This window comes from Palaemon carinicauda, chromosome 1, assembly GCF_036898095.1.
Source record: "Palaemon carinicauda isolate YSFRI2023 chromosome 1, ASM3689809v2, whole genome shotgun sequence".
Lineage (NCBI taxonomy): Eukaryota > Metazoa > Arthropoda > Malacostraca > Decapoda > Palaemonidae > Palaemon > Palaemon carinicauda.
The window spans coordinates 7,103,450-7,123,580 of NC_090725.1; the positions used below are offsets into that span (position 1 = coordinate 7,103,450).

Here is a 20,131-nt window from a genome sequence, read left to right on the forward strand (position 1 = left end):
TAAGCTTAGGTTAAGTTATTAGCTTTTTCATGTATATAAACTGTTGATTAGCCTAGTTTTGCTATTAGCATAATATGCTGTATTTTCATTAGGAAGTAAGTGATGATAACTTGCTTTGCTTTGACTTTGTTTTAATTTTTCCTTGGGTAATTTATTATTAGTTAAAAGCATTGTTCAAGATGGATGAGGCTGAAATGAAAAAGTTAATTAGAAAGAGGGCCTATGTTAAGGGTTTAATAACTCTTGATATTAGGAAGATGGACTCTTTAAAGGACGATCAAATTAATGGTCATTTGTTGCAAGAATTCATTCACAAAATTGATGCTAATTTAGTAATAGTTGAGAATTTTGATGCAAGCATTTGTGAAATTGCTGCTGAAGATTAACTAGTTAGTATTATGCAAGCCGTAAGAGATTATCATTATGAAGTACAGAAAACTCTGTCTGAATTTAGAGTAAAATTTGATAATTTGTTTGGAGGTGAGAATACTCCTCAAAATAGTTCTAGTAAAATTGTAAAGTTGTCTCTCCCTCCTATTCAAATTCAGAAGTTTGAAAACAATGCAGCTAATCCATTTGCCTATTTTAACTTTAAGAAGGCTTTTAATAATGCTTTGGCTGGTATGCCTAACCTAACTAGTGCTCAAAGTTTATTTATTTAAAGGGTTATTTGTTAGGTGAAGCTTTAAGTGTAGTAGAAAACATTACAGTAGATGATGAGGGATTTGATTTGGCTTTTAAGCAATTAGATCTTAATTTTCTAGATCAAGACAACATAATTGATCAAGTAATAGGTGAAGTTTTGAACATTTCTGAAGTAAAATCCCTTAGTGAAGTAGAATCTTTAGTTAGATCTTTTGACTTCAAGGGACTTGGTATAGATCTGACTGAAGTTGATTCGGCTACTCTATTGCTAACTAGCAAAATTGTAAATAGGAAGCTTCCTAGAAATTTTTTGATAGAACTTTCTAGAACTACAGGATCTTCCTATCCTAATTTTAACCAGTTGTTAGATAATTATCAGAGTATTATTGCACGCCTTAGTTTAGGTCATAATGAAAATTCTGGTGCAAAACCTAAAGTTAAACATGAAGGTAAAGAAGTTAAATTTGAAGGTAAAGACCGTAATTTCCAGCAATCCAAGTTTGGTAATAGATCATCTGCTAGTAATGACTCTGTAAGGACAGCGAGACAAGCGTCGCCAAGATCAACTGATACTTTATTCAAATGTGCATGGGAGTATATTACAAGGTGCGGACGGAAAGGTAGGATGGCGCTGGTGCCAAAACAGATTGAACTGCCCCCCAAAATATATGTGTTTTCTTACACTTACAAATATACGAATTATGAGTTGACAGAAACATGTAATGAAATGATACATATGTCAAAATGTAGCTCTGATAGAGCGGAATACATATACACGGGAAACCACGGTGTGGCGAAAGGAGAGTTCAAATAAATAGTTTGTTGATTTTCTGGACGACGAATGGAGCGGTGTCCTTAAAAGTACTCCCCCCCCCCAAGACATCGGACGGCGTAGAGGGCTGATGATCAATCTTCGTATCTTTTCGGGCGTCGGAGGGTTCCTCTTGTTTTTGAACGGAGGTGGTCGGCGTAAGGATCTCTTCCTCTTGTCGTCGTTTGATGATTTTTCTTTCATTGGGCTCCTTGTTTTGAGGTGGAACTCTGGATCTGCCAGGTCCGGCAGAGGCGGTGTCGCTTCCTTCATGAAACGCTGGTTTCACGCGGTCTATTGAGACCCAGTCCTCTTGGCCATGGACGTCGAGAAGGAAGGCTTTCGTTGTCGTCTTAATTACCCGGTAGGGGCCTCGATAAGGTCTAGTTAGTGGTTGTCGATGAGCGTCGACACGGACGAAAACGTACCCGCAGTCATCCAGGTTTTTTGCTTGAAGTGCTTGGTTTTGTCCTGGTTAGTTTTGAGACATGGCCTAAACTTCCTGGCGATGTCCCTTAGGTGATCCAGCTGCGTGTCGTCGGTTGATGAGGGAAAGAATTCGCCAGGAACTGCGAGTGCCTCCCCGTAAACCTTTTCGGCAGGCGAAGGTTCGCCGTCTGCGCGAGGGGCCGAGAAGTACCCAAGGAAGTCGTGATTTCCAGTCCCCATCGGTGCAGCTCGCCATCAGGGACGCCTTGAGGGCGCGATGAGTTCTTTCGACCATGCCGTTTGCCGCGGGGTTGTATGCCGTGGTGCTGTGGAGTGTCGTCCCCATCAGGTTTGCCAAAGCGAGCCATATTTCTGAGAGGAAAGCAGGGCCTCTGTCTGTCGTGATGTCGTCAGGAACGCCAAACCTGCTCACCCAGCTTGACAGGAGGGCTTCGGCGCATGCTTGAGTCGTAGCTTCGGTCATCGGCGATGCCTCCAACCACCTCGTGGAGCGATCGATGATCGTAAGCAGGTAGCGAGCAGACCCAGAAGGGGGCAATGGTCCCACGACGTCGATGTGTATGTGACCGAAACTTCTTTTTGGCTGGGGAAAATCACCTACCCCCGATTCGGTGTGACGGCTGACTTTGCTTGACTGGCAGTTGATGCATGACTTCGCCCATTCCCGGGCGTCCTTTTGTATTCCTCGCCAGACGAACTTTTCAGACAGAAGGCGAGCGGTAGTGCGTCCTGAGGGGTGTGAAAGTCCATGGATGATATCGAATATTTTCCTTCTGCAGGAGGCTGGTATCCAGGGACGTGGGCGGCCGGTGCTGGTGTCGCGAAAGAATAGTTACTCCTGCTGGTCTGAGGGGAATCGCACTTATCTTGAGCGCGGATGGCCCCGTCAGGTGATCCTGTGCTTCTCGGTCGGTGCGTTGTTCGGTTGCGAGATTGGCGTAGTCGATTCCCAGGTGGATTGCGTCAATTTCAATCCTTGAAAGGGTGTCCGCGACTGGGTTTTTCTTTGATAGAACGTTGATCTCGTCGTCCTCAGGGGCCGTTGCCGAGGAATCTATGGAAGAGCAGCTGCTGAAGGAGGAGAACGAAGGCGGTGTTGACGATGATGCTCCGAGGAGAGATGCTTTGGAGGCCTCGTGGAGCTTCTGAGCCTTCGACAGGAGTTCATTCATCGGGAGCGTGTCGGCGTCTGTCAATTGGGCCCTTACGTCCTGTGGTAGGCGTCGAAGAAAGATCTCGCGAGATAAGCTAATCTCACGTCGTAGGCCGTTGCTCTCTGTTTCGGGGAGCATAAGCAGGCCGGATAACGCGTCCCACGCCTCAACAGGAGAGGTGTCACCCATGGGCTTGCCGGCGAGGTCCAAGACTTTCTGTGCCCTTGCTGAGACGGAGAGGGAGTAGATACCGATGAGTTTTGTTCTCGGGTCGTCGTATGAAACTTGGCCGGCTTGGGCGTCGAGCCATGGGGAAATCTTGTCGAATACCTCTTCAGGTATGGAGGTGAGAACGATGTCAGCCTTGGCGCAGGAGTCGCCGAGTCTAGCGACGCGGAAGAGTACGTCTGCTCTTAGGAACCAGGAAGCGGTGTTGTGTTGAGAAAAGGGCGGCAGTTTGACTTTGGGCGTGGAGGCGAGGCCGTTGGGTGCGATGGGCGTGTTGCTTCCTGCATCGTGGCCAGACGACGAGTTGGCTAAGAGGTGGGAAGTTGATATGTCGGTTAAGCTCAGCCTACTGCCTTACATGCACCGAAGTGTGGGAGAACCAAAGGCAGGCTCACGCCTAAGGTAACGGAGTATAGAGAAGGTAGCACGGCCGTAATAAGTCCGTTAATGGCAAAGCCAAAACCGCTGATGCTACTTTCAACTCCGGGGTCACCAGTTGTAAGGACAGTGAGACAAGCGTCACCAAGATCAACTGATACTTTATTCAAATGTGCATGGGAGTATATTACAAGGTGCGGACGGAAAGGTAGGATGGCGCTGGCGCCAAAACAGATTGAACTGCCCGTCAAAATATATGTTTTCTTACACTTACTAATATACGAATTATGAGTTAACAGAAACATGTAATGAAATGATACATATGTCAAAATGTAGCTCTGATAGAGCGGAATACATATACATGGGAAACCACGGTGTGGCGAAAGGAGAGTTCAAATAAATAAACAGTTTGTTGATTTTCTGGACGACGAAGGGAGCGGTGTCCTTACAACTCTTAATAAAGTTCAATTTACCAGTAAACCTTTATCTTCTGGTAGATGTAAATTTTGTAAAGAAATTGGTCATAATTCTTCTAGATGTACTAGGTTTGATACTTTGCAATCTAGGAAGAATAGAGCTGAAGAACTAACTTTATGCTTTAAATGCTTGAGTGATAGGCATGGGGCCTTGGAATGTCTGGGAAATAAATCATTGTTACCTTATAAATGTTTTTCTTGTAATAAATCTGAACATCATGGAGCAATGTGCCCTCATTCTAGTAAGGATCTTGGTAAAAAATTATTAAGTTGTCAATCAGGGTCTGAAATATTTGTTCTCTTTGTTACCCTCAAAGTTGGTAGGGGTAGGAAATCTTTTAAATGTTGTTTTCTATTAGACACTGGAGCCCAGTTTAGTGTTATTAATAAACGAATTGTTGATAGCAGATTAGGAGATTATTGTGGTGCTCCTTTATCTAGGTTAGTTTCTTCTTTTGGGTTGCCAGCTAGAGTTAGTGATGGATTTCACTTGGTAGCTGATTTAACAATGCCTTGTGGGGAAAAAGACTAGTTGTCTGTTTTTTTGCATTGGAAAATTTTAATCTTTCCATACAAATTCCTATGTTGCCTTCTGTAGTTAAAAATATGGAATCTGCTGGTTATTCTGTATGTAGTAATTACTCGGGGAGGAATTCTGAAATTGTAAATATATTCGGTATCCTAGGGAGTGATATCCTTCAGGAATTTAATCAGTTAGATTTAGACTGTAGAGTTGTTTAATATTAAGGTTAGAGTAATTAAGTTGGCCGATGGGGTTATTCCATTTGGTACAGTAGTCAGTTTTGTTCATCCTTCACAAAGGAAGCTTTTTTGTAAGAGAATTGATTCTTATGAACCTTGTAAACCTGTAAGAAAGCGGTAGAGTCTTGTCCTAAAATTGATAGTAATAAAATCTTGGGAAAATAGACAAAGAGGTAATGGTAAAGGTAAATCTGTTAGGTTTATTCCTAATAAGGAAATTAAATATGTACCTGAATGTAACAGAGAATCTAAGAGTTTTTTACAATTCTTCCCTTAATTTGGAGAGTAAACAGACTTCTAAGCCTGATAAGAATAGACTTCTGGAATTTGTTCCTCCTAAGCAACTTGGAAAACAAGCTATTAGTGAATTTTGCAGTCAATCCAGTAGGCTATAAGTTCGATCCATTGAATGATATCTTTCCTGAATCTTGTGTAGAGTATGAACTCGACAATTTCTATAATTTAGAACCGATTGGGATTAAAGATGAAAATTCCCTTCCTTATGAAGACCAACAAGTTGCTGAATTTGCTAAATCAATTCCTTTTCATGAAGGACATTATCACGTCCAGTTACCATGGAAAAAGGATTTAATTGAAAAAGTCCCAAACAATTCAAAGATTTCTTTGGCAGTTGCTGAACGTATTTATTCTAAATTAGAAGATCAGAATATATCCTCTAAATATGAGGAAGTTTTTGATAGACAGGAGGAGCTTGGCATTATTGAGCCTGTTAAAAATAGAGCCGCTGGTCAAGTATTCATTCCTCATCGTCCTGTCATCCTAATAAGGAAAGGAGCAGTATCGGTCTTGATTTATACTGTATTCATTTAAGCTTAGGTTAAGTTATTAGCCTTTTCATGTATATAACCTGTTGATTAGCCTAGTTTTGCTATTAGCATAATATGCTGTATTTTCATTAGGAAGTAAGTGGTGATAACTTGCTTTGCTTTGACTTGATTAAGTTAAGTTTTAATTTTTCCTTGGGTAATTTAGTATTAGTTAAAAGTATTGTTCAAGATGGATGAGGCTGAAATGAAAAAGTTAATTAGAGGGCCTATGTTAAGGGTTTAATAACTCTTGATATTAGGAAGATTGACTCTTTAAAGGACGATCAAATTAATGGTCATTTGTTGCAAGAATTCATTCACAAAATTGATGCAAATTTAGTAATAGTTGAGAATTTTGGTGCAAGCATTTGTGAAATTGCTGCTGAAGATGAACTAGTTAGTATTATGCAAGCCGCAAGAGATTATCATTATGAAGTACAGAAAACTGTCTGAATTTAGAGTAAAATTTGATAATTTGTTTGGAGGTAAGAATACTCATCAAAATAGTTCTAGTAAAATTGTAAAGTTGTCTCTCCCTCCTATTCAAATTCAGAAGTTTGAAAACAATGCAGCTAATCCATTTGCATATTTTAACTTTAAGAAGGCTTTTAATGATGCTTTGGCTGGTATGCCTAACCTAACTAGTGCTCAAAAGTTTATTTATTTAAAGGGTTATTTGTTAGGTGAAGCTTTAAGTGTAGTAGAAAACATTACAGTAGATGATGAGGGTTTTGATTTGGCTTTTAAGCAATTAGATCTTAATTTTCTAGATCAAGACAACATAATTGATCAAGTAATAGGTGAAGTTTTGAACATTTCTGAAGTAAAATCCCTTAGTGAAGTAGAATCTTTAGTTAGATCTTTGAATAATAAATTCATTGACTTGAAGGGACTTGGTATAGATCTGATTGAAGTTGATTCGGCTTCTCTATTGCTAACTAGCAAAATTGTAAATAGGAAGCTTCCTAGAAATTTTTTGATAGAACTTTCTAGAACTACAGGATCTTCCTATCCTAATTTTAACCAGTTGTTAGATAATTATCAGAGTATTATTGCATGCCTTAGTTTAGGTCATAATGAAAATTCTGGTGCAAAACCTAAAGTTAAACATGAAGGTAAAGAAGTTAAATTTGAAGGTAAAGACCGTAATTTCCAGCAATCTAAGTTTGGTAATAGATCTTCTGCTAGTAATGACTCTAATAAAGTTCAATTTACCAGTAAACCTTTATCTTCTGGTAGATGTAAATTTTGTAAAGAAATTGGTCATAATTCTTCTAGATGTACTAGGTTTGATACTTTGCAATCTAGGAAGAATAGAGCTGAAGAACTAACTTTATGCTTTAAATGCTTGAGTGATAGGCATGGGGCCTCGGAATGTCTGGGAAATAAATCATTGTTACCTTATAAATGTTTTTCTTGTAATAAATCTGAACATCATGGAGCAATGTGCCCTCATGCTAGTAAGGATCTTGGTAAAAAATTATTAAGTTGTCAATCAGGGTCTGAAATATTTGTTCCCTTTATTACCCTCAAAGTTGGTAGGGGTAGGAAATCTTTTAAATGTTTTCTATTAGACACTGGAGCCCAGTTTAGTGTTATTAATAAACAAATTGTTGATAGCAGATTAGGAGATTATTGTGGTGCTCCTTTATCTAGGTTAGTTTCTTCTTTTGGGTTGCCAGCTAGAGTTAGTGATGGATTTCACTTGGTAGCTGATTTAATAATGCCTTGTGGGAAAATACTATAGTCCATTTCTTTTAGCGATGCATATTTGCACCTACTCGCAGCGGTGCTCTTTTAGCTCGGAAAAGTTTCCTGATCGCTGATTGGTTAGAATTATCTTGTCCAACCAATCAGCGATCCGGAAACTTTTCCGAGCTAAAAGGGCACCGCTGCGAGTCGGTGCAAATATGCCTCGCTAAAAGAAATTGACTATAGTTGTCTGTTTTTGGCATTGGAAAATTTTAATCTTTCCATACAAATTTCTATGTTGCCGTCTGTATTTAAAAATATGGAATCTGCTGGTTATTCTGTATGTGATGGAGTACCTGCAATAAGATATGTTTTCCCATGGCGGGCAGGCGCCAAGTGAGTGTGCCGGTTGCAGAGAGCAACCGAGTCCGTCTGTATCTGAGGACGCATTAAACTATATGTCCTCACCATCGTGTGTCTCTTGTCCTACCTTGACATCCAATATGGCGCAGTGATTCTCAAGGACCAACGTGACCCTCACCATGCCCTTCCAGCGCCGCTCAATGCAGTCCACCCCAAGGGCCGCACGCCCCGTCGTCCCCCGTGGGCTTGTCCCTGCCCTGCAAGAAGCCAGGCAAGCCATGGCGGCACAGCAACAAATGATCAACGTTCTCCGTGACCGGCTTACGACACATGCTACCCCTGCACCCCGTGTCCCCGCGTCTGCAGCCCCGGAGAAGTGCGAAATTGAGCTGAAGCCCGCCGCATTCAGGTCCTGGAGGAGGTCGATGGAATGCTGGATCGAATTGTGCAGACTACCGCCCCACGAGGTCGTCCACCACATCAGGCTATACTGCACACCCCCTCTGCAACGGGCGCTGGACGCCAGATTCACATCACAGGAATGGAGCAACCTCACCGCTACGGAAGCCATGGACTTTATTCGCGATATTGTGTTGCGTTCTACAAACCGTGCTGTGTTATGGTCGGAGTTTTTTAACGCGGTACAAGGCCCAGGAGAAAGTGTCAGTGATTACTTTTTAAAGTGTTCTCAAAAGGCCACCGATTGCAATTTCCAGTGCCCTCAGTGTCAGTGTAATCTGGCTGAATATATGTTATTACCCAAGTTAATGGTGGGCCTAAGCGATGAGGCTATGCGTCGCCATGTATACCAGTGTAGCAATGACATCAATAGTGTTAGTGCCCTTAGAGCCAGGTGCTGTGCCTACGAGGCGGCCCGCGTCGACGCCGCTGCGCGCCAATGCAACTGGAGGGAATCTGCTTGTGCAGCTGGCAGCGAAACACCCGAGGCAGATCATCCGAGTGCAACCGTCGCTGGCACAGGTAGGGGTCCCCCACCCCCTCCCTGCGGGAACTGCGGTGGGCGCCATGCCTCTGGTAGAGCTTCATGCCCCGCTAAATCCGTCATATGCAACGGGTGCCACAAGCAGGGCCACTACTACAGATGCTGCAGGAAGTCGCAGGCAAAATTGGCAGGATCCCCGACAGATGTGTTTAGTGCTACGTCTAGCGCTGTGCTTGTTGCAGGCGCCAACCTCGACCGCCACCCATTAGTGGAGGTGACAGTCGTTCACAACGATACAGGAGTAAGAGTGCCAGTCACCGCCGTGGCGGACACTGGGGCACAGGTATGTGTGGCTGGGCCCTCCTTGCTATCGCACCTCCAAGTCCGCCCAGCAGCTCTTACACCCCGGGCTGGTTTGCGGGATGTGGCAAACCTCCCCCTGAAGTGCCTTGGATCTGTCGTGTGCCACGTCACCCTGCAAGGTCGTACCACGGAGCAGGACGTGTACTTCGTGCAGTCGGCAAAGCACCTCTTCCTGTCGTTGGACGCTTGCAAGGATTTAACGCTGATACCCAAGGAGTTCCCCCATCCCTCCCCCGCGGTGGCACACGTGAGCCTGTTCGATGGCACAGCCAGACGGGCCGCCCAGGTACCACCCCGACCTGCCGAGGTGCCCATTCCGCCCCAGGAGGAACATGCGGCCAGGTTGGAAGCCTGGCTCCTGCAACATTTCGCTACGACGACATTCAACACAGCCAGGAAGATACTGCCAGTGATGCAGGGGAAACCGCACCGTATCCACCTGCTCCCAGGAACTACGCCTTACGCATGCCATACCCCAGCATCAGTGCCGAAACACTGGTAAGAGGAAGTGAAGGCCCAGCTCGAAGAAGATGTCACCCGTGGCGTCATAAAACCGGTACCCGCTGGGCAGCCAACCGAATGGTGCGCCCGTATGGTGGTCGTCGCCAAGAAGTCAGGACAGCCACGCCATACAGTCGACTATCAGCGCATCAACGCATCTTGCCTACGGGAGACACATCACACCCCCGCCCCATTCGACATGGTGTCCGGGGTTCCTAAGCACACGTTCAAGACCGTGGCGGACGCGTACTGGGGATACCACCAGGTGGAGTTAGACGAAGAAAGTCACGATCTAACCACATTCATTACCCCCTGGGGAAGGTTTCGTTACCGTCGTACACCCATGGGGCACTGCGATGCGTATACTGTACTAGACGATTTGACGACGCCATCCAGGACATCCAGAGGAAATACAAGTGCGTAGACGACAACATCGAAGGGGCCTTCTGGCATGCCTACGACTTCCTCGAAACATGCGCAGCCAAGGGTATTACGCTTAAGCCGGAGAAATTCCAATTCGCGAGAAGGGAAGTAGACTTCGTGGGTTTCAACCTGGGCTGGGAGGCCTACAAGCCAACAGAGGAACGTTTGACGGCCATCAAGAACTTCCCGATGCCACGTCAGCCCTCTATCACCGACATAAGGGCTTGGTACGGATTTGTCAACCAGCTGGCGCCATTCCTCGCAACAGCCCCTATCATGAACCCATTCAGGGAGCTCCTCAAAAAACCAACTGGGAAGGCAGTGTACTGGGACGAGGCACTCCGCACCAAATTTCATCACGCCCAAGACATGGTATGCCAATTAGCGAAGGACGGACTGGCCTACTACGACAGGAGCCGCCCCACAGCAGCGATCACCGACTGGAGCAAAGAAGGCATAGGGTTTGTAATCCTTCAACAGTACTGCTCATGCAGCTCCGCCAATACGCCCTTTTGCTGCACGGGTGAGTGGCGCCTGGCACTATGCGGCAGCCGCCATCTCACCGCCGCTGAAGCTGGCTACGCTGCCGTGGAGGGGGAGGCCCTTGCGGTAGCCTGGTGTCTCCAGAAGGCGAGGCTGTTCTTGCTGGGGTGCCCCAACCTCACCGTTGTGACGGACCACCGCCCGTTAACCAAGTTACTGGGCGATCGTGCCCTCACGGAAATCTCGAACCCCCGCCTCTTCAGGCTGAAGGAGAGAACTCTGCAGTACCGATTCAGGGTCAAGTACCTGCCGGGGAAGCGTAACAGCGCGGCGGACTTCCTGTCCCGATACCCCGCCTTGAAAGCCGATCCCAGCGCCTACGACATGGACCTCGACGAAGACCTCACCGACACTATGGCGGCCGCCGTCGTGGCAGCAGTGGAGCACGACAGCTGTGTCGTGGACGAGGCGAGAGTTAGGCACGCCGCTGTCATCGACCCCGTGTACCAGCTGCTCATGACCAGGGTCCTGGCCGGGGACTGGGCCGATAGGAAGTCCCAGGAAGTTGCGTGCCTTCGGCCCTTCTACAGTGTCAGGGAGAGGCTGGCCGTTATCCAAGACTTGGTGACATATACGTTCGAACAGGGCAACGTTCGCCTAGTTATCCCGGAGCCTCTCCGTCAGCAGGTGGCTGCCAACCTACACGCGGGGCACCAAGGCCTGGACTCGATGCAACGACGAGCGCGCCAGACGATGTACTGGCCTGGACTCGAGGGGGACCTGCAGTATCACCGATCCTCGTGTGAAGAATGCGATGTACACGCACCATCTCAGGCCGCGGAGGAACTCATTATCACGCCGCCCCCAGAGTACCCCTTCCAGATGACAGTTGCAGATATGTTCCAGCACGACGGACACTCGTACATGGCCTACGCAGACAGGCTCACAGGGTGGCTGGAGCTGGCCCACTTTCCCCACGGAACCTCCTCCTCCCACATCAAGACTCGGCTACGTCGCTACTTCGCCAGATGGGGGGTCCCGGAGCAAATTTCCACGGACGGCGGCACCAATCTGGCAAGTGAGGAAATGGGGGAATTTTTCAAGTTATGGGGCGTGTCTGTGCGTCTATCATCCGCCCAGTACCCGCAGTCCAATGGCAGGGCAGAGGCCGCGGTCAAGATCGGGAAGCGGATAATAATGGCGAACACGGGCAGCAGCGGCACCCTTGACACGGATAAGTCCTCTATGGCTATCCTGCAGTACCTCAACACCCCCCTCCGCGGAATAAACAAGTCACCCGCCCAGATGGCAGCGGGCAGGCAGCTCAGAGATGGCGTACCTACGGCTCGCTGGCACCTCACGGTAGACAAACACTGGGGGGCAACCTTACGGCAGAGAGAACGTCAGATGGCTGACAGTGGTGCCGCCCTCACCAGGACCGGACCGTCCAGAAAGCTTCCAGCCATCAACCCGGGATTCCAAGTATGAGTGCAAAATCAGGCCACTAAGCTGTGGGACCGCACCGGTACCGTGGCGGAAACGCTCCCATACCGACAGTACCTAGTCAAACTAGACGGCAGCGGGCGCCTCTCCCTCCGTAACAGGAAGCACCTGCGTCTTACATCATCGGGGCCCCGGCCTGGGCGGGCCACACCTGCTACGCATCCAGCTACGCCCACGCCCGAGCAGCTACCAGGCAGTCACCCTACGCCCAGCCCACATGCAGCACGGGAGCCACGCCCATCACGGCGCACTAGAAGGCCTGCGTGGATGGATGACTACATGTGATCATCGTACATTACAGCGGCACCTGCATATATTTTTTTCTTTTTTATTGCCTTTGTTTTTCATATTTTATGAACATGTATTACCTGCACATTGTGTTTTGCATTCCTGACAGCTATGTACCTGTCTTTTCTATTCTCGCACATGCACCCAATTTAATCCATGTATATCCATGCATTATTTTTTATCATTGCCTCTCCATGTATACCCATGTATTAATCTCGGGGGGGGGGATGATGGAGTACCTGCAATAAGATATGTTTTCCCATGGCGGGCAGGCGCCAAGTGAGTGTGCCGGTTGCAGAGAGCAACCGAGTCAGTCTGTATCTGAGGACGCATTAAACTACATGTCCCCACCATCTTGTGTCTCTTGTCCTACCTTGACATCCAATAGTATGTAATAATTACCCAGGGAGGAATTCTGAAATTGTAAATATATTAGGTATCCTAGGGAATGATATCCTTCAGGAATTTAATCAGTTAGATTTAGACTGTAGAGTTGTTTAATATTAAGATTAGAGTAATTAAGTTGGCCAATGGGGTTATTCCATTTGGTACAGTAGTCAATTTTGTTCATCCTTCACAAAGGAAGCTTTTTTTTATAAGAGAATTGATTCTTATGAACCTTGTAAACCTGTAAGAAAGGCAGTCTTGTCCTAAAATTGATAGTAATAAAATCTTGGAAAATAGACCAAGAGGTAATGGTAAAGCTAAATCTGTTAGGTTTATTCCTAATAAGGAAATTAAATATGTACCTGAATGTAACAGAGAATCTAGTGTTTTTTATAATTCTTCCCTTAATTTGGAGAGTAAACAGACTTCTAAGCCTGATAAGAATAGACTTCTGGAATTTGTTCCTCCTAAGCAACTTGGAAAACAAGCTATTAGTGAATTTTGCAGTCAATCCAGTAGGCTATAAGTTCGATCCATTGAATGATATTTTTCCTGAATCTTGTGTAGAGTATGGACTCGACAATTTCTATAATTTAGAACTGATTGGGATTAAAGATGAAAATTCCCTTCCTTATGAAGACCAACAAGTTGCTGAATTTGCTAAATCAATTTCTTTTCATGAAGGACATTATCACGTCCAGTTACCACGGAAAAAGGATTTAATTGAAAAAGTCCCAAACAATTTAAAGATTTCTTTGGCAGTTGCTGAACGGATTTATTCTAAATTAGATCAGAATATATCCTCTAAATATGAGGAAGTTTTTGATAGACAGGAGGAGCTTGGCATTATTGAGCCTGTTAAAAATAGAGCCGCTGGTCAAGTATTCATTCCTCATCCTCCTGTCATCAGAAATGATGAAAATGTCACCACTAAAATCCGTCCTGTATTTAATTGTAGTTTAAAGGTGGGAAAAGCTCCTTCGTTAAATGAAGCCGCATTCCCTGGTATTGATTTGATGAACAACTTGTCTTTGGTTTTGTATTTCAGGAATAATGATTATGTAGTTGTAGCTGATATAGTTCTTCTTTTCTCCAAGTTAGGTTATCTTTAGAGGCAGATCAAAATAGATTTTGTTTCTTTAGAAAGATAAATGGGAAGTTTGTTGCTTATAGATATACTATAATTTTTGGATTTGTAAGTTCTCCCTTTATGTTGAATTATATTATTCAACATCATTGTCTAGCTATAGAGGGAATGAAGTAGCTTCTCTGATTAGAGACAAATTTTATATGGATAACTTAGTGCTCTCTTCTAATCAGGGAGCCCAGATGCCATTTATTATCAATTCTATTCAGAAAATTATGAATTCAGGGGGGTTGCCTTTACGGGAGTGGGGTTCTAACATTCCTCCTTTGTTTACTTTTGATGAAGATGAAAAGGTAGATTCTTCTGAAATGAAGATTTTAGGATATATTTATGACTCTGACCAAGATACCTTACAATTAAAGGTTAAGCAATTGAACAAGGGTGCTTCCTCAAAGCGTCAGATTTTGTCAGCTTTGTCATCTGTCTTTGATCCTATTGGAATCTTTGCTCCTATATTGTTGCAGGGCAAGCTTATTATTCGTAAGTTGTGCCAGCAAGTTACGAACTGGGATGAAACAGTTAGTGTTGAAATTTCTAAACTATACAGTAAATTTTGTAATTCTTACAGTGAAGTTAGTCAAACTTCCTTTTCTAGACAAACTTATAAAACTGATGCTGCTGTTAAACTGTTTTTGTTTGCCGATGCTTCTAAGGAAGCTTATGGTTGTGCTATGTATGCTGTGCAAGGTGATCATAGTTCCCTGATATTTGCTAAAACCAAGGTTAGCCCTATTAAGGAGAACACTCTCCCTACTTTAGAACTTTTGGCTGCTCAATTAGCTTTGAAGTGTTTTGACACCATTTTTTAAAGTAATCTATTAAATTGTGCTGAAATTGAAAGCCTAACTCTTTTTATAGATAGCCAAGTAGTTCTTAGTTGGATTCTAACTAATAGGGCTCCTAAGAGAAACTCATTTGTAAATAATAGGTTGAAGGAAATTTCTAGTCTGTTAGATAGGATTTCTGATAGATTTTGTAGAGTTTCATTAGCTTATATTCCTTCATCTAGCAATCAGGCTGATTTACTAACTAAACCTTGTGCTAGTAAGCACTTTCTTGAAAATTTCAGTCTTTGGATCAAAGGGCCTTCTTGGTTGAATTCTCCTGACGAGTGGCCTAAGGGTCTTTTGGGTTGTATTCCTGATGATATGAAGGGTGACTTAATTTCTCCTGTAATGTTCCCTAAAAAGGAACCTCTTGTAAATATTAGCAATTTTTCTAGTTTTTCTAGACTTATAAGTGTAGTTTCTAAGGTATTTACTGTTGTACATAAGTTTAGGAAAATTCAAGCTGACCCTGTTGAGGCAGCTTCTAATTACCTTCTAACGTTGATGCAAGAGGAAGCTTTTCCTCTTGAATTATCTTATCTGAAGAGTAGAGATTCTTCAGTGGAAGTTCTACCTTTAGTTAGGCAGTTCAATTTGTTTTTGGACGTGAATGGTATAATGCTAACTAAAGGTCGGATTGACAAGAATATTACTTTAAAATTTGATATTGTCAATCCTATTCTTGTGGACAAGAAGCATCATTTGACTCGGTTGTTAATTTATTATGCCCATTGCAAGTCTATGCATATGGGTTTGCAATCCACTCTTAGTTTTTTGCGCATGCATGGTTTGTGGATTGTAAAGGCCAGACAAGCAGTTTTGTCTGTCCTGAAGGATTGTATTGTATGCAAGCGTTATAATGCTAGCACAGTGAAGTACCCTTCTCCTCCTTCGCTTCCTTTTTCCAGGGTTAATTTGAGTGTGTCTTTTGCTCATACTGGTGTAGATTATACAGGCTACTTATGGTTGAAGGAGAGAAATGGAGAAAAATTTAAGGCGTACATTCTTATTTTCACTTTTTTTAATACAAGAGCTATACATTTGGAAGTTGTCCAGTCTATGTCAACTTCGGAATTTATATTGGCTTTCTTTAGGTTTTCTAATAGGTTTGGTGTTCCTGTCGCTGTTTATTCTGACAATGCCAAATCCTTTTTACAGGCTGGTAATATAATTGAACAGTTACTTACTTCTTCTGAGTTTGAGGAGAAGTTTAGGGGCGCTTCAATTTCACATAAGACTATCCCTGTGTACGCAGCGTGGTATGGTGCTGTTTGGGAAAGATTAATTAAAACGGTGAAGCATTGCCTTTTTAAAACTCTTGGTAGATATACTCCTTCATTCTCTGAATTTGTCACTTTCCTCTCTGACATTCAGAAAATTTTAAATAATAGGCCTTTAACTTATAGATCTTGTGAGAATTGAGTTAGATATAATTTCTCCTAATCATTTCTTGGTTGGCAGATGTATTCCTTCTTGAATGCTTGGTGATTCTGAACAAGTTCCTGAGTGGGAGTATGATGAGGAGAATGAGTATTCTTCTCTCCTTGCTCATACTTTGGAAACAAGGGATGAGGGATGGACTTTACGAAAGCTTTAAGGAAAAATTACTTTCTGAATATCTATTAAGTTTAAAGGAAAAGGACAGATCTTCTTTTCAGCCTCCAAGAAAGTGGGGAAAAAGGGGAAATTGCTCTTTAAATTGCCTTCAAGATCTAGAACTTATTGGCCATTAGTTAGAATTGTTGAAACATTCAGTGACGACGAAGGGGTTGTTCGTACTGTTCGTATTGTTAAACCTGATAAAACTCAAAGCGTAATTAATGTTAGTTTTTTAATACCTTTAGAATTATATTCTGAGCTTAATGATCCTAATTTACATGTTCAAATTGAACAAGAGGACAATGTTGGTAATTTTGAGACAGATGAAATACCTGACACTGGAACAGCTTCGCCGGATGAACTATCTACCAGGCCTACCCGCAGTACTGCTCTTGCCTCCAGAAACTTGATAAGAAACTTAGCTCGTGAGGGTAGATTGTAAATAATGTTTTTTTTCGTTTTGTAAGTGTTCTTTGTTGCTGAGTTAATCTGTCAAAATGGTTCTTTGTGTAACCACTTTTCTTTTTGTTGTTTGGGAAGATGTAGAAATAGTTGATTGGAGAATGGTAATTGCATTCATGGGAAATAGTCGAATTGACTAGTTAGGTCATTCTTACTTTGTTTTGTTTTGGTGTTCGGTCATGGACGAAAAGTAAACTGAATGATTGCCATTTGTTAATATTAAATGTAAATTTTTAACTTTCCCCTTTCTGTATTGTAATTGAATTAATTACTCAAATGGTAAATGTATTCCTTTTAAGGGAACAGTTTTGATTTCCCGTCTTTATTTTTCAACGATTGTTCAAGAGTATTCGAACAAAGGAAAGAAAATGGGAGTTGTTCTCAAGTTCAATCAGACTGGAAGAATCAGTTGAGCTCGAGTCGTTACACGATTACTATCAAACGTATCCTTGGATCGTGTGTTCCTTCCGTTATAAAGTGAAGTTTTTAGTTCGAACATTAATCTTCTATAAAGATTATAGATACAAGTTCAGGTAAGTTGATTAATAAAGACTTTACCCCTAATTTGATGCGAGTTAGATATTATTCTAACAGAAAAAAAAATTAGGATGAAAATGCATTCATATTCCTAAATTTATTCTTATCATTATAATTAAATACTAATAAAACAGATATAAGTAATTCAAATTTCCAAAAATACATCTACATCTCTTAGATAACCAGGAAGGGTATATACCTCGCCATCCCCTCTTAAAATTTCGGCAGCGGATTTATTTTAGAGGTGGAATTTTCTCCACTTATTTACGTATTTAAAATGTAACGACACCACTCCCTCCGTCGTCCAGAAATTCAACAAATTGTCTATATTTAAATTCTCCTTTCGCCACACCGTGGCTTCCTATATATATGTATTCCGCTCCCTCAGCGCTACAATTTGACATGAGTATTATTTCATTACATGTTTCTGTTTACTTGCAATTCATGTATTTGTTCATGTGAGAAAACCCATATATTTTGGCGGGAAGTTCAAGCTGAATTGGCGCCTACGCCATGCTACCTTTCCGTCCGCACCCTGTATTATATTCCCACGCATGTTTGAATAAACTATCAGTTGATGTTGGTGACGCTTGTCTCACTGTCCTTACAACTGGTGACCCCGGAGTTGAAGTAGCATCAGCGGTTTTGGCTTTGCCAACGGACTTATTACGGCCGTGCTACCTTCTCTTTACTCCGTTACCTTAGGCGTGAGCTTCAGCCTTTGGTTCTACCACATCTCGGTGCATGTAAGGCAGTAGGATGAGCTTAACCGACATATCAACTTCCCACCTCTTCGCCGACTCGTCTTCTGACCACAATGCCGGAAGCAACACACCCAGCGGCCTCGCCTCCACGCCCAAAGTTAAACTGCCGCCCTTTTCTCTACACAACACCGCTTCCTGGTTCCTGAGAGCAGACGTACTCTTCCGAGTCGCTAGGCTAGGCGACTCCTGTGCTAAGGCCGACATTGTTCTCACCTCCATCCCGGAAGAGGTATTCGACAAGATTTCCCCATGGCTCGACGCCCAGGCCGGCCAAGTTTCATACGACGACCTGAGAACAAAACTCATCGGTATCTACTCCCTCTCCGTTTCAGCAAGGGCACAGAAAGTCCTGGACCTCGCCGGCAAGCCCATGGGTGACACCTCTCCTGCTTATGCTCCCCGAAACAGACGGTAACGGCCGACATCTCGTGAGATCTTCCTTTTGACGCCTACCACAGGACGTAAGGGCCAAATTGACAGACACCGACACGCTTCCGATGAACGAACTCCTGTCGAAGGCTCAGAAGCTCCACGAGGCCTCCAAAGCATCTCGGCTCGGAGCATCATTAGTATCGTCTTCGTTCTCCTCCTTCAGCAGCTGCTCTTCCATAGACTCCTCAGCAACGGCCCCTGATGACTACGAGATCAACGCTCTACCAAGAAAGAAACCGCCGCAACAGACACGACCGAACCCTAGGACTAACCCAGCATGGTGCTTCTACCGCCAATACCGGCCTCCCACGCCCCTGGATACCGGCCTCCTGCAGAGGAAAAATATTCGACATCATCCATGGACTTTCACACCCCTCAGGATGCACCACCGCTCGCCTTCTGTCTGAAAAGTTAGTCTGGCCAGGAATCGAAAAGGACGCCCGGGAATGGGCGAAACGTGCATCAACTGACAATCAAGCAAAATCAGCCGTCACACTGAATCTGGGGTAGGTGATTTTCCCCAACCAAAAAGATGTTTCGGTCACATACACATCGACGTCGTGGGACCATTGCCGCCTTCTGGATCTGCTCGCTACCTGCTTACGATCATCGATCGCTCCACGAGGTGGTTGGAGGCATCGCCGATGACCGAAGCTACGACTCGAGTATGTGCCGAAGCCCTTTTATCAAGCTGGGTGAGCAGATTTGGCATTCCTGACGACATCACGACAGGCAGAGGCCCCGCTTTCCTCTCAGAAATATGGCTCGCTCTGGCAAACCTGATGGGGACGACACTCCACAGCACCACGGCATACAACCCCGTGGCAAACGGCATGGTCGAACGAACTCCTCGCGCCCTCAAGGCGTCCCTGATGGCGAGCTGCACCGACGGGGACTGGAAATCATGACTTCCTTGGGTACTTCTCGGCCTTCGCACCGCCCCTCGCGCAGATGGCGAGCCTTCGCCTGCTGAAAAGGTTTACGGGGAGGCACTCGCAATTCCTGGCAAATTCTTTCCCACATCAACAGACGACACGCAGCTGGATCATCTTAGGGATATCGCCAGGAAATTCAGGCCATGTCTCAAAGCTTACCAGGACAGAAATAATCATTTCAAGCCAAAAAACCTGGATGACTGCGGGTACGTTTTCGTCCGTGTCGACGCCCATCGGCAACCACTAACCAGACCTTATCAAGGCCCCTACCGAGTAATTAAGACGACGACGAAAGCCTTCCTTCTCGACGTGCATGGCCAAGAAGACTGGGTCTCAATAGACCGCATGAAACCAGCGTTTCTTGAAGGGAGCGACACTGCCTCCGCCGGACCTGGCAGATCAAGAGTGCCACCTCAAAACAAGGCGCCCAATGAAAGAAAAATCAACAAACGACGACGAGAGGAAAAGATCCTTACGCCGACCGCCGACGTGCCCCTCCTTTCAAAAACTAGAGGAATCCTCGACGCCCGAAAAGATATGAAGATTAATCATCAGCCCTCTACGCCGCTCGATGTCTTGGGGGGGGGGGGGGGGGTGAGTACTTGTAAGGACAACGCTCCCTCCGTCGTCCAGAAGTTCAACAAATTGTCTATATTTAAATTCTCCTTTCGCCACACCGTGGCTTACTATATATATGTATTCCGCTCCCTCAGAGCTACAATTTGACATGTGTATTATTTCACTACATGTT

The 20,131-nt window shown here is 44.4% G+C and overlaps 1 protein-coding gene and 1 pseudogene across 2 annotated transcripts in view; both read left to right on the forward strand.

Moving 5' to 3' along the window:
* Positions 1–20,131, forward strand: part of LOC137641393 (uncharacterized) — a 46,702-nt gene that overhangs the window by 8,315 nt on the left and 18,256 nt on the right. The gene's annotated exons all lie outside the window — the stretch shown is intronic.
* Positions 7,743–19,737, forward strand: LOC137641307 (uncharacterized; annotated as a pseudogene).